The following is a 14,983-nucleotide window of genomic DNA, read 5'->3' as shown; positions in this document are numbered from 1 at the left end:
AGAAGTTATTGGTAAAGAAAGATATTTAATTGAAAATCATACTTATTACAGTTAGGGGATCCTTCAAACTTCACAATCCTCTGGATTTCTTCATTATTTGTACATAGTATATGATACAATCCCTCTAGTTCAGGATGATTTGTCATGAAGTTTTAAGTTATATTTTTATAGATTGTCCTAGTAATCATGTCTAAACTCTCAGATATGTTGGCTTGATATGGTCATTTTGAAAAGTCATTATCAAAAATTTCAGTGACTTTCAACATAAGACCATTCATAAAACACCATTACTTCACCTTACACTGAAAGCATTAGTCTACAAACTGTACATGCAATGTGGTTGTCGGTGCTGCATCTTCTACTTCATTATATGATTTTTTTAAGCAAATTAAAATGCATATGCTAAGAATTTTCTCTAGAGAAGGAAGGAAAAATGCCTGCCACTGTGAAGAACAATTATAGTTGTTGCCTGTGGACATTAGCTCCCAGAATTATTGCAACGTGCATCATTTTGATCTGTTTCAGTGTCACGCTGTGAATACACTGGTCAGCTTCCAGCAATATTCAGTGGGATTTAAATTAATAACCAGCTGATGAGCTGATATTTAAAAACAGATGGGACTCATATCTAACACAACAGAAAATTCATCACCAGAAGTCAAGATAAACAGTGAAGGGAATTCCAAGATCACTGTATTTTAAACTATCTTATAAGACAGACATACAGTGCCCAATTTAAATGGCATGAAATAAAAAACAAACAAATTTGATTGTTCATAAAGCTTAGTATCCATGAGTAAAGTACTTCAAAATGCAGGACAGTCAAATACTCATCTTTCTGCAAAAAGAAACCAGTAAACTATTTCCCACTCTTTATGAAAAATGATTAAAATAAATTTTCTGGCTATGTGACTACTTCTTACCATTTTCTTAATAATTAGCAAAGCATGTCATAGGTTATGAGCTAATCATTAATAGCTTTTTAAATGAATTAATAGTTTTCTAAATGAAATACTTGTTTCCTAATTTTATAGCAATATGATAGAATTGTTGAGGTTAAGAAGCTGGAAAATTTTGCAAAAATATATCTGTGCAAGCATGTATTAAATGTTCTGCTAGTTATTCAGAGATAAAATTAACAATAATAAGTATGTTTAAGCAACTGTAAGTAAATAATTACCTGATATGTAAGCCAATTCACTCATTCATTTTATGAAAAATGGTTTACTGGACAGTTACTATGTGAACAGCTTTGTGATAGAGGAAAACAAGACAAGCATTCTATGAAATATTTTTATCAAAGACAAAAGCAGTCAAAACAAAACATCTAGAATTCATGTAAATTCGTTTTTTTTTTTTTTCTGTCATTCTTTATCTAGTACTTTGGAAAATTCAATAGAGAGCATTTGAGGAAAGTATTACCTTACATAGGAAGGAAACATTTTAAGTAGCACTAGTGATAGATGTGAGGTACACAAGATGCGCCCCCACAGTAATTGTGTCCTGAAGCACTCCTGGGTGCTGTATTGGGAGAACAGCTTCCATAGTCTAGCAACTCTCTAGCTACAATTTTCACATTAGCTTAGTACTTCAAGATAGGTTATGCATCAAATAACTCTCTTTTCTTAAACTTGTAATTTTAATATTTATGAGTTAATTTGAATTCCATATCTAACCAATATTAGGCTGCAGAAAACAAGTTAACCTTATCTTAGGCATAACTAATTATTTGGAAAAGCTCATTGATTCCTTCTCCCTCTCACCCCAAACATGTTAATAGCTAAATGTTGAAGAATTACAAAATACACAAAAATATTATAAATATCCTGAAATTGGTTTCTGTTTTCAGGTAACAGTTTAACACTATCTAAAAACTAACTTAATTCTCCTATTTGTATAATTCATTGATAGCAAAACTAATTATAATTTCTAGAAATATTTTCAATTAAAAATAAGACATTCGTCTTTTGGTGATTTTACTAACCAATCATAAAATATTACTTGTTTTTCCAATCTCTTAGAACCAATATTGCTCCACGTCTATGCCTATTTTTTTGTTTTATTTCTTCCATTTAATTTTTTCATTTGGTAGAGTTTTGTTATCAATGATACTTATTACGAAATAATGCTAAAAGGGAAATGACAAAGCTGTCCCCTTAAAAAAAAAAAAAGGAATGGAAAGACAGGGAAAAAAGAAATAAAGAAAAAAGAGAGGGGGACAAAAAGAAGAGAAAAAAAAAGTGTAAGCAGAATGATGACCAGGCTTTGGGGCAATGTGGCATTTAGCAGCACTGCGTCATTGGGACAGTACTATCCTCTTCCAAACTAAAGCTCTCCTTGACACCCATCAAAAATTGTGTGTCCTTCTCTAGGCCTTATCTATGCAGATGCATTTTGTATCTGCCCAGAGGAGCTCAGAGTGGAAGCATGTTCTAATAATCAAGGCCAAAAGCCAGCTCAGCACTGCCCCTCCAGGCTCTGCTGCTGGTCTGGGTGGACGGCTCTACCCCAGGCATTTTGGGCCCTCCTTTGAAGGTCCAGGGCCTGATCCTTCTTCCTGCCCCTGTGCTCCACATCTGTGATCCTTCCTGATGGAGCTAAGCTTCCCGCAACCAGAATGATTTATCTGGGCTAAGCAAAAGAAAACTGACTTTCTAGAAGGTATTGAAAAATTACATTCATTTCCCTTTTGGTTAAAAGAATGTATATTAAAATAAGATCCATGCAATATTTACATCTGGAAAGTAGATCCAAGTCTAGAGAACAGATATGTTTTTGCTTTCAACATCCTCTTTTGCATTTTATACTAAATGCATTTACTTTACAATAACAACAACAATCATGATAAATTTAAAACATTCAGAATAAAAGGCAAATAGAGAATAGTCCTAATTTCTATGTACCAGTCTGACAATTGAAATCTCTTACCTTAAAAATTCACTTGCTTTTTTATACCTCCAGTTCTCTGTAAACTGAGGATTTTGAACCTTAACAACCTCTGCAGTACTAATATCGTGAACTATGATACTTCTACTCCATGGGGATGGAAGAAAGAAGAAACAACCTATAGAAGTAGTCCCAATTCCCAAATCCAATAAATCCAAATAAAATCCGTGGTTTATCAGGCTTGTGTGAACACATTTATATTCAAGAAAGGATTATCAAGAGAAAAGCGAAGGGCTCAAGTAATATAAATTTTAATATATTTCAGGTGATTTTTTGTTATTTTGTATTTATGCTATAATATTTGTACATTCACAATTATTTTCAAAAATGTCTTGAAAATTAGTAACATTTTTTGAAGTCAAGGGAATTCTGAAAAAAAACTTTACTGTGATGATTCCAACATTTAAAAATTGCAAAATTAGAAAATTATTAATAGTAAATATTCATATATTGATCATTTTCTTAATGAGTTCTATCAGTAAATATCCATGCTTGGTATTATTTCTAAAAAATCTATCATTTTCAATAAAGCTGTATTATTTAAACTTTTGCATAATGTTGCCTATGACTTTCTTCAAAGCTGTCTTTTATGTCATATATAAAATTTTGATACCTATCATGATGTTTTTCTTTTTATTTGATATATATTTTTATTTTGACTTTACATACTCCTTGCAGAAGTCCAAAAGTAACTGATAAGTTTAGAACAAGTTCTGTTCAATGAGAATATTTTGAATCTCAATTTAGGGAAGAGCTGGGCTGTATTTCAAGCCTGAATGTCATCCACCAGTAGAATTCCTTCTTGCTTACGTTAGTCCTGTTTTTGTTTTATTGAAGCCTTCAACTGATTTGAGGTCCACCCAGATTATGGATCTAGCTTACTTAAAACCCACCATTTTAAATATACTAGAAGTAAAAAGATTTTAGGTTGACAAGGCAGGGTGTGACTACAGATCAAGGGAATTTGGTAATGGGGAAAGACTAAAGTTATGATTGTGGCATGTCACTAATTTGAGACGGAAGTGAAATCAGAAAGTCATTGGTTGTATTGGTGTGGTCTTCTAGGAATGAGGTTAAAATGTAAGTGATTTAGGGTGAGAGAGTAATAAACCTTAAAAGCAAAGATTCAAAGGAATGAGTATGTGGAGTTGCTTCTAATAATTTAAAACAAATTCACTATCTATTACTAGGTTATGTGCCCCATTCACTACAAGAATGTTTTATTCACTCGTTTATAAAAAGGTGTGACATTATAATGGAATTTCCACAATCACAATGCACACAGAAAGGGCCACAGGAGCACAGAAGGGGATGGAAAAATATTTACTAATTAGATAGATGAAGGGTCAATATTTCACTGCTTTATGCTGTTACAGCCATAATAATTATCCAATTGCTAAAATCAGATTATACTGGTTATTATCAGATTCTCCTCTCAGGAACACAAGAGGGGCAGAAGAAGTTCTTACTGATTGGTTGGATGAAGAAACAATATACCATTGGTTTGCACCATCACAGCATTTATTTATTTATTTATTTATTTATAGATTTATTTATTTATTTATTTATTTATACAAGCAGTGGGTACGATCAGAAATGTGGGAGGGTGAGAGGACTCACCAGAGCCAGAGAGGGGAGCAGAACAGGCAGACTGATGAAGTACATTGCTGAGGGGAGCAGCAGGCGACAGGAGAGGTCTGCGCACCTTGTGGGACCCTCACCAGCAGCCGGGGATGGAACCGGCGCTGCAGAGGCTGCGGGCAGCTTCACAGCCTAGCGCTCAACTGCTGCACCACCGGGGAGGCCCTTCCCAGTAATTACTGAAATCAAATCCTGGAGGTTATTATCAGATCTTTCTTTCAATCACCTTAGTGTTTGCCTGCTTTTCTGAGCCCATCCATCAGTACACGTGGATCTCCCAAAATCTATTAACCAAGGCTTTTATTCCCATTTATTTATTTATTATGTATAATTTACTTATTTTTATTTAATTTGTGGATTATACATGATTTCTCCCCTCAGGTGTGGTCGCCATAGTTCTCCCACCCCCAAAACACTCACAGGCCAGGATGCCCTTTTGTGTTCTTCCTCTCTCTTCTCCAGTTTTCACCCCTCCCCGCCTGTCTTTCTTTCCCTACCTTCAAGGATGCCTCATATCTATTGTCAGCTTTCAAGGATTATCATTGTTTGACCCTTTGACTTGTTTTGCTTAGCATAATCCTTCCAGCTCCTGCTATGTTGCCACAAATGACATGAGCTTATTATTTTTTTTTTTTTTTTAGATTACTGACTAGTATTCCATCGTGTATATATACCATGTCTTCATGTTCCAGTCATCTGTTTTAGGGCATTTAAGTTGTTTTCATATCTTAGCCATTGTAAATAGTGCTACAGTAAATATAGGAGCTCAGGTTTCCTCTCAAATTAGTGTTTTTATGTTCTTTGATAGATTCCTGGAAGTGGAAAAGCTGGGTTGTAATGGTGGATCCATTTCAAGTGTTTTGAGGAACCTCCACGCAGCTTTCCATAGTGGCTGGACCAGTTTCCCACCAACAGTTTAAGAGGGTTCCTTTTTCTCCACGTGCTTGCAAGCACTTTTTGTTTCTGTGTTTTTGGTTTTGTTTTTAATATGATCCATTCTCACAGGCATGAGGTGATATCTCATTGTGGTTTTGGTTTGCATTTCCTTGATAATAAGTGGTGATAAACATTTTTTCATATTCCTGTTGGCCATTCATATTTCTCATTTGGAGAAGTGGTCTTTTTATCACTTCTGCCTGTTTTTTGATAGGGTTGTTCAATTTGTTTTTGTTGATTTCTGCAATCACTTTGTAGATCTTTGATATTAAGGGATTTAGAACTATTATTTCAAAAACATATACATGAGGAAGGGCACAAAATTTTCACCAAGAAAAAGCCCACAATAACAAACTCCCTGACTTTGTTTTTATTTTGGAGAACTTTTGATCTTAAGTTAATAGCAGCTATGGTTAGTTTCACTTAAGACAACTCACTGGGAAAGAAATATTTCAGATCAAAACAATACATTCTTTTTTAAATTACATTTGGTTTTGTTTGATTTCAAGAGTATCACATTATTCAATATTCATGTAATCCTCTCCACAAACAAACACCAAAATGAAGGAAAATAAATCATTTGCCTTTGTGATGATTAGGGTATATGTGAATAATTCTCCATTTTGGAGACTATAAATGGTTTCTTTGTTCATTAGAAATTTAACAAATGTCTTTGTTACAGACTTGTGTTTAGAAATCCATTCATAATAGTGGATTCTTCTCTGTCAAGGAAATAAGTCTATGAGAACTACTTGGAAAATGTTATGCAATATTATTTAGATATAAAGTTGGTTGTTTATCACCAATATTCAATGTTTTTTAATATGTTAATGTAATTTTGCAAAAATAATGGTTGAATCTAGTGACTGCTTGAGCAACATATACTCATCAGGGGAAAGAGAGTGTGTCAAAGCAGAAGTGGCACATCCCCAGGTTTATTTATGGGTGACTTCCTGTGCATCTACTTGGGAGAGGGAAAGAAGACTTTTCCTTGACCTTGGGAATTTTTATTTCTTATCTCCATTATAGTTGTAGTGAACTCAACCTAGATGCAGTGAACTCAACCTACACAAGCAGTATACTTGTTTCCCTCTGGTGTGTTTTCAGTGGTGTTTAGTGGCATCAATAATATATATTTATTTTATAATCAAAACAAACAAACAAAATACCCCAAGAAAACAATAAATTAATAAGGGGATTCATTCACAAGAATATAGCAATATATGTGAATTCACTTATTATATAATAAAGATCTTAATACTTATAAGAAATAGCACTTCAGATATTTCTATTATAATAGTATTGACATATATTTGTCCCCACAGTCTTAGAAGTATTATTTTATACTATTTTTAACTATGTATTTAAAAGATATTAAAGTCATGGAACAGGAAATCACCAATAAACAATGGCAATGAAGCTAAACTCAAATGCTTTATCACTGTGGAATTACGGAAAATCACAATCATGTGGGAACAACAAAAGAGCTTTTAATAGTGAAAGTGAACTGCATAAGCTCTTACATCTCATAACTTACTATAATTTTTAGATACATAGATCATATAGAAATATCTTTACCTAAGAATGTAACAGGATCTTAACCATCTGCTTTGGAGCAATTGTGATTTGTTACTTAAAAGTCACTAAGTAGCTTTTAGCAAACAAGATTGTTTTGTTTATTTTTAACTAACTTCTATGTTGTTCAGCCAACAGCATTCATTTGAGGAAGAATATTGAATTAGGAATACTGTTTTTATAATTTTCGGTCTTGTTATTTAAATAGAAGTAGTATTTCCTTCACATTCTTTAGTATACTGATATGAGCATAATAATTAAATAAGTAATACAATATTCTTCTCCCCTGCCCCCCAGATAGATTAAAATTAGTGCTATAATTCTAGGAATCCATGTTAACAACATAGATGGATCTTTATATGCCTGGCGATTATGCTGAATTCATTGTATCTGAGTCCCAAACATTTTTAGGTTTTATTTTCATTTTTAAACATAAAGAAGCAGAAAATTGAAAAGAGAAAGACCAAATTTTGCTTACCATCTCTTTTGGTGAAGAAATGATTGATTGGACCACACTCATCCATTTCCATGTTGTGTATGGCGGCTTTAATCCTAAAACAGCAAAGATGAATAGTTGCTACAATAACTGTCTGGCCTACAAAACCTAATACATTTAGCATCTGGCTCTTTAAAGCAAAAAGAAGAACAATTGTTTTTAAAATATGGTAAGTACTTTAAAAGTGGAAGCATTTGTGCTATGGAAACACATAGATGGGCTCCAGAATATCCTCAGGATAGAGGGGGTAATGGAATATTTTAATAGCATTTTTCCTGGAGAAAGTTCCAGCCTTCAATCAAAGAGAATGGGCTGGAAGTACCAAGAGAGGGGAGAAATGACAAAAAGATGGCGTTACAGCATATTTTAGAAATATTATGAATTAATTTCAGAGACATGGAAGTGAGATTTTTGAAGATCATTTTATTTTAAAATATTTGCAACCCTGGTGGATTTTACTTCATGTACAATGACATTAGATTTGGCCAATTAACCTGAAAAGGACAGTGAATGTGTTGCTTCCAAGCAGAAGCTACAAGAGTCACACCATTGTTCAATGTACATTTTTTTCCCCTTAGTCCCAGATAGAATGACAATGACTTGCTTGGGGCTTAAATGAAGAATATACAAAGCAAAGGCCAACTGACTTATGAAGGAGAAGAATATGAGCAAGAATAAACCTTTGTTATAAGCTACTAGGAGCTGGGATTCTTACTGTAACATAACTTGGTGTTACCTGGGTCTCTCTAAATTTCTAAGAGGTGGGCAAAATTTGAAGCTTGTAGACCTGTTAAGAGCATATGATTGCTTTTTACTTTATTATAATTAGTCTTTTTCCTAGTCCCTTATTTAGGTTTTCTAAATTCCTGCTATGAGTGAGACCATTCAGTATTTTTCTTTTTCTTTCTGGTTTATTTCGCTGAGCATGATCCCTTTCAGCTCAATCCATGTTGCTGCAAATTCCATGAGTTTATCTTTTTTGATTGCTGAGTAATATTCCATTGTGTATATGTACCACATCTTCTTGATCCAGTCATCTATTAAACCAGAGACACACTATGGTGGGAGGTGTAGGAGGGATTATGGTCAAAATAAGGGGGGTGGGAATTGTATGGGGACTATAACCAAGATGAAAATGCATACATTGTGCAAAAATGAAAAATTATGTAAAATTATATAAAATAAAATTAAAAAAAAGAGAGAATATGATCACAACCCAAGGTACAAAATGTTGATGACAAGAATCAAGATGTGGAGGTAGGAAAAGAGACACTCTTCAGTGAAGAGTGACATTTGAAAGACAGGAAATCAATAAGTAAATTTGTAATTGATGGAATATGAAAGAGTAAAGGAATTGTGACATATTTCTGGATTGAAGAAAATAGGTGTGGAGAGTGGGATCCATAACTTTTTAGTGAAGCAGAAAGCTTAAATTAATGGCTAAAAATCACCAGAATCTTTGCTAGCAAGTTATAATAGCAATTGATTAAATGAGTAACAGGTTTCCCAAAATCTATCTTCACGTCATACTAGTACATCTATGAACCTATCTCTGGAATTTGTACCAGCTATTATTTTTCAGCTTGGATTGTGACCCATCTTGGAGTTTCATTTCTCAAGTCTTTCAGATCTCTGCTTGATAGTAAATCCTTAAAGACACCTTTTCTGGCCAACCAACTGAAAAATAAGACTCAACTATCCTTGCTTAATAGCACTTATGGCTACATGACATTCATATAATATTATTATAGAATTTATCTTATTTTTATCATATCATATTATATTTACAATATGATATATTCATATTCTATTCATAATAGAATAGAAATTTTTATGATTTAAAATTTCTAACCTTCCTTAATGGCACTGCTACATTAATTTGAAATAATTATGTATCATATAATATTCTATGCAGAAGATGATGTGTTCATATTATATTCAAATAGAGGAGAATGTGACCACATATATAATTAAAATTTTTCTAGTACGCCCATCAAACAAACAAAAGAATGGTGGATACTAATTTTAATATAAGTTTTATCTAACCTAGTATATCGAAAATGTTTCCATATAAAATTCTCAATAAGGTACTTTTACTTTTTCTTTTTGTCTAAATATCAATTGAAATTAGCTACTTTTCAACTCTTAAACTACTGTGTATGGCCTGTGGCCAGTGGAATATAGTATTAAATTATTTGTTTATTGACTACTTCCCCAGTTATTATGCAATTAAATGAGGAATGGGGTATTTTACTACAATTATTTATCATAATCTGAAGGAGTACCTAGAATTTGTGAGCACTAATAAATTATGACATGAATAGAGAAACTCAGGACATAGACCTGAGTCATTAGCAGAGCGATGATTATTCAGGTCTCAAGATTGAATTATTTTGTAAAGATTAATTTATTTATGCATACAATAGCTGGGATACAGGGCAGAGATGCGGGGGGTGAGAGGATTCACCAGCGTCAGAGTAGGGAATAGAAGAGACAGACCAACTGAAACACACTGCTGAAGGGAGCAGCGGGCAAGGCAGGAGAGGTCTGCTTTGCCATGTGGGTTGCTCCCTGGCCGGCTGGGGATCAAACTCGTGCTGCAGAGGCTATGTATTGCCTCACAGTGTGGTGCTTAACCCCCTGCGCCACCAGGGAGGCCCACCAAAGATTGAATTTGTCTAGAGTGTGTTCGCAGAACAGAGAAGAAGCCTCAAATAAGTCATGGATGACAGTTTTCTGAAAACATTTGTATATTCCTACAAAATGTTCAGTAACAATTCTTCACACACTTTACATTGGCATCTATCACATTTTATTATAGTAGCAGCTGTAAGTGATGTAATTGCTAATATATTGTAAATATTGATATGAAATTTTTAAGTGCATTTTGATGGGAATTAAATACTATAGATATTTGATATGAAGATTAATACATAATAAATATCTCCAAAATTTTTCAAGTCAGACACTATTCATTATTATTCAGTCTTCTTCTTAAACTTCTATTTTCATTTCACATATTACCCCATTAAAATTCCCATACAATTCTTGTTCTATAAGTGAGAGAATACAGGGAAATATACATTCTGGTGTTTGAGGGCCTGAGTCTACTGATTAAAGCATTTTGAGTATTCTATTTTCTCACCATCTCAAGCAGATACATATTTATTATTGTCATTATTAATTTTGAGGAAGAGTTAAATGAAACAATCTAGAAAGAGTTTTAAATAGCCAGTAATCAAGGAGATGAATATTGACAGTTCTTTAACAATAAATTTATACACATATGCCATCTAATGTTACAGATAAATGTAGAATAAGAAGGAAGAAAAAGCTCTTTGGTTAAAATCTTAAAAGTAATTTTAAGAGCCTTAAAAGTAATTCCAAGATTAATAATCACAAATCTTTTTTCACTTAATCATCTTCATATACTACTGGCCATCAATTAAAGTCTATTTATACAAAGTCTAAAACTCTGTTTTTGTACTAAAACACTCCTAGAGATCCCAGGAATTTTACCATCCTGGTATAATCTCTCAAACATTCTGCTCAGGGTGATAACGTCAATTGACGTGGACAATCTTAGACCTGAATCTACTTCTGTCCATAAAAGAGCGTACTTTAAATGTGTTTTCTTAGAGATTCTGAGACTAATATTTTGGTGCTTCTTATGAAGAACCCTGCCTTTTAGCTGCAACCTTTAGGGAAATTGTAAAAGGAAGTAGAAGGTGTATGAAAGTGAGAGATTTTGGTTGAAGCAGAAAAATATCAGAACAAAAAAAAAAAAGAAAAAGAAAAATATCAGAATGAAGTACAATTTTCTGTAGGGTGCAATGCATAAATGAGTCGATGCACACCCAGCTATTAAATATTGTATTATTCAGTGATTCACATGAGGTGAAAACCACATTACGAGCATTGAAGACAGTGATGAATTTGTAATACCGGGTATTAAAATCTGTCCTGTAAACTGTACATCCTTATCACCTCCAACTGATTAGGATAATTTAAACCTGGAAAGTACATATTCTTGAGAAGAAATATCTTTGCCAGCTATCAGAATTTTCAATAAATATGAATATGATTATACACATCCTTAAAAGATGTACACTATATGTTCTTTATAGGAAGGTAGACAAGCTTCACAGCAGGTTGGTTTTGTTTTTTGGAGGGAGACACAGTGTCCCCATATTAGAAAAGTGTTCCTATATCAGTAAGTGTAGTAAACAGAAAATCTTAACTGTTGAGTTAATGAGTTAATGAAAAAAACAAAAACAAAAACAAAAACATGAAACAGCAATCATGCCTAATTATTCCCAGGTTTCTGGCTCTCTTCTGAGAGGAATGATGTGATACAGGATGAGGAAACAAGCCTTTGATGCCACCTGGTGGTGTCTAAGAAGCACCGAACATGATTGTGTAAAATTGAGATTTAATGGAGAAAATGGCTTTCTTATATTCTATAAATGTTTTGAGTGTTCATCATTAAATATCAAAATGAATTACCATCTGAAAAGTACAATCATAGTTCAGTTGTTAGAATGAGCATTGTTTGTTGTGGGGAATGTGTGTGTTGTGGGGTGAGCAAGAACATGAATGGGATTCAGACAGCAGTTCAAAATCTAAGTTTTATATGTGAGGAAATAGAGTCTGTCACCAAAGAAAAAGATATTGAGCTTTTATCTTTTTATGTAAAATCATTTACTTGTATTTATTGGTATATACATTTTGGAAGTGGAGATATTTTACTTCCTCATTTTTTTAACTTAGCTATAAAATAATACTAAGTGTTATTAGGTGCTTATCACTTAGAAAATGAGAGTGAGAATCCAATTTTATTTGTAATGACAAACATTTCAGAAATGTTCCAGAAAAACATCAGGCACACAGGTATAATTGGCTCATACATGGCAAGACAAGGAAGGAACAAAATATTTCATACACCTCACAAGGAAAAGCTGGTAGCTGGGCCCCCACATCCTTCTCCAAGGGAGGCGATAGACTGTACAGTCAGCCCTGGTATCTTTGCAGTCCACACCCTCCATTCATATCCATACTCAGTGGGGCCTTGAGATTCTACTTCTTCCCTCTGACCTCACAGGAATGGTGCCAGTTCTTTTTAGGATTGGGGGGAAAATTCTAGTAGAAATATGAAGATCTCATAGAGAATGAGATTTAGAACACAGCATAATCATTTAGATAATATAAGAAGTGATTTCTTTTAAATCATGGCCCATATATATGTTAATAGTCACTTTCTTCCAAAACCTAACAAACATGACTATAAGAGATATTCACATCATCAACCAATGAGAACAGAGCAGAAGACAAATGTCAACAATATTCTGAAAGGGTAAGCAGATTTAATTGATAACATCCAGCAGACAGCACTGAAACACAAGCTTCTGGGAAATACAAAAGCAAGCTGTACAAAAGCAAGCTAGATCCTCCAAGGTGTCAAAATCTGAAGGACACAAATACTTATCAAAGAAAATGACAGATGGGACTCTAGAAGAAGCAGTCTGACCTGCCTTTTCCCAGCACCTCTTTCCTCTCCATGCAACTGTAAAATTACCTCCCTGAAAATCTCAGCACAAGTTGAAAAGATTTACTTCTGGGTATCTAAACTCTGCTGCAGCAAGCTCCCTGCTATTGGGGGCACTTAAGCTAATAGTGGGGGATTAAGTGAAATATCCATTTTAAGCAATAAGATTCCCACTGTCAATTCTTTACTGGACTCAAACAAATTTTGGCAGTAACTTTTATAACTTATATCCAGGAAATTGGAGGATTTCTCTCCAGTAAAACCATCAAATCCAAGAAAAAAAATATGTCAGAAACACTGAAAATTGGAATATCCCACAAAAAGGCAGTTCAATCTCATCACACTGTAGAGCAGACCACCAACAAACTTGTGCACCAATAAAGTCAATCCAAGATGGGGGCCCAGAGGAGTTGCCCATAACTACTTATCATTCTTAGCAACTTGTAGACTCCCTGAGTGCACTTCTGAAGAAAATCTTGGTAGGGAAGGTCTGTCTCGTTTATTAAATTGGCATTTTGCATTTTGCATTTTGCATGTCTGGAATTCAAGGCCTCTGATTTCGTGGATCACATGGGAAAGTGGTTGGCAAATAAAAGAGAGGACAGTCCAAATGTGAGTTTACTTACTGCACTGCTTATGATGTTTCAACCAGGGATGGTCTCCAATCCACCGTGACAAAAAGGAAAATTCCTCATCTGAATGTAAAATGCTCCAGCAGCTTCTCAATCCCCTGAGATGGTTCTCTAACCTCCAAGGCTTGCATACCTGTTTAGAAATAATCCCCTCGAGTGAAACCAGGATGTTATGCTTTTGGGTCCTATAGAAAGCAAGTTTTGTGGGACTGAAATTTTAGTCAAAACCTTTCATAGCTATTTGCATATCCCTGTTATGAAACTTTGGAAGAATTCTAGAAAATGCTGCTTTGTCCAAATATAACATAAGCTAATGGTTTCCTATATATATTTAGCCTTATGACATCAGAATATTGTTTAAATTCTACCCTCAACTCGACAAAATGATGAAATGACTTTTGAAACCATTCACCTTGACTTCTTTGCCTTGATGGTTAATTTATTATCTTCTCTTAAAGAGAAATACATTAAATGATGCTCTTCATACTATTTGTGGACATAGTGCATGCTATCATTCTAGGAAGAACATCACAATCAAAAGATGAGAATAGGACTAAGAAATATGGAAATAGAAACTGACAAAAAATACATAGAAATTGGAGTCATAGAATTCAATCTGATATCTTTGATCTATCACTTGCTAGTGTGTGGCCTTGTCATATCACTAATATTTTTAATCTTAGATTTCCATAAAGGTAAAAAGGCAACATTTATGGCTATCTCTATAGGTCATAACAAAGATTAAATTAGATAATCCTATTTAAAAATACCTACCCATTGGTGAATTCAGAATAGAGAAGGAGTAAGTGCTGTACCCTTACACACTTTAGATCTGGACTGATTTTTTAATCTCTCATTTTGTATTTGCATTGATAATGTTGGTTTACCTTAATAATCTTTACTATTTCATGAAATAGGTTTTTCTAAAGTTGACAGTGTGTGGGGACAAGGTTAAAAAAACAGGGTTATATTCATTTATTTCCAGGTAAGAAGTAAACACTAATAGAAAGTAATTTATTTAAAATATTTCACCTCATAGTCTTTGGCTGATTTACGCTCTCCAACATTATTTCACAAAGTTTACTGGCAATATAATGAAAAAATTGTTTGATTTAATGTAAAGTAAAAATATTTTGTGGAAAAGAAACACGCATTGCAGTGCTATACTCCGACCTGGATATTTGCATGCTAATTTATTTAAGAATTACAGTC

Source organism: Talpa europaea, assembly GCF_964194135.1.
Source record: "Talpa europaea genome assembly, chromosome: 4".
Classification (NCBI taxonomy): domain Eukaryota; kingdom Metazoa; phylum Chordata; class Mammalia; order Eulipotyphla; family Talpidae; genus Talpa; species Talpa europaea.
This window is presented reverse-complemented; position numbering follows the sequence as displayed.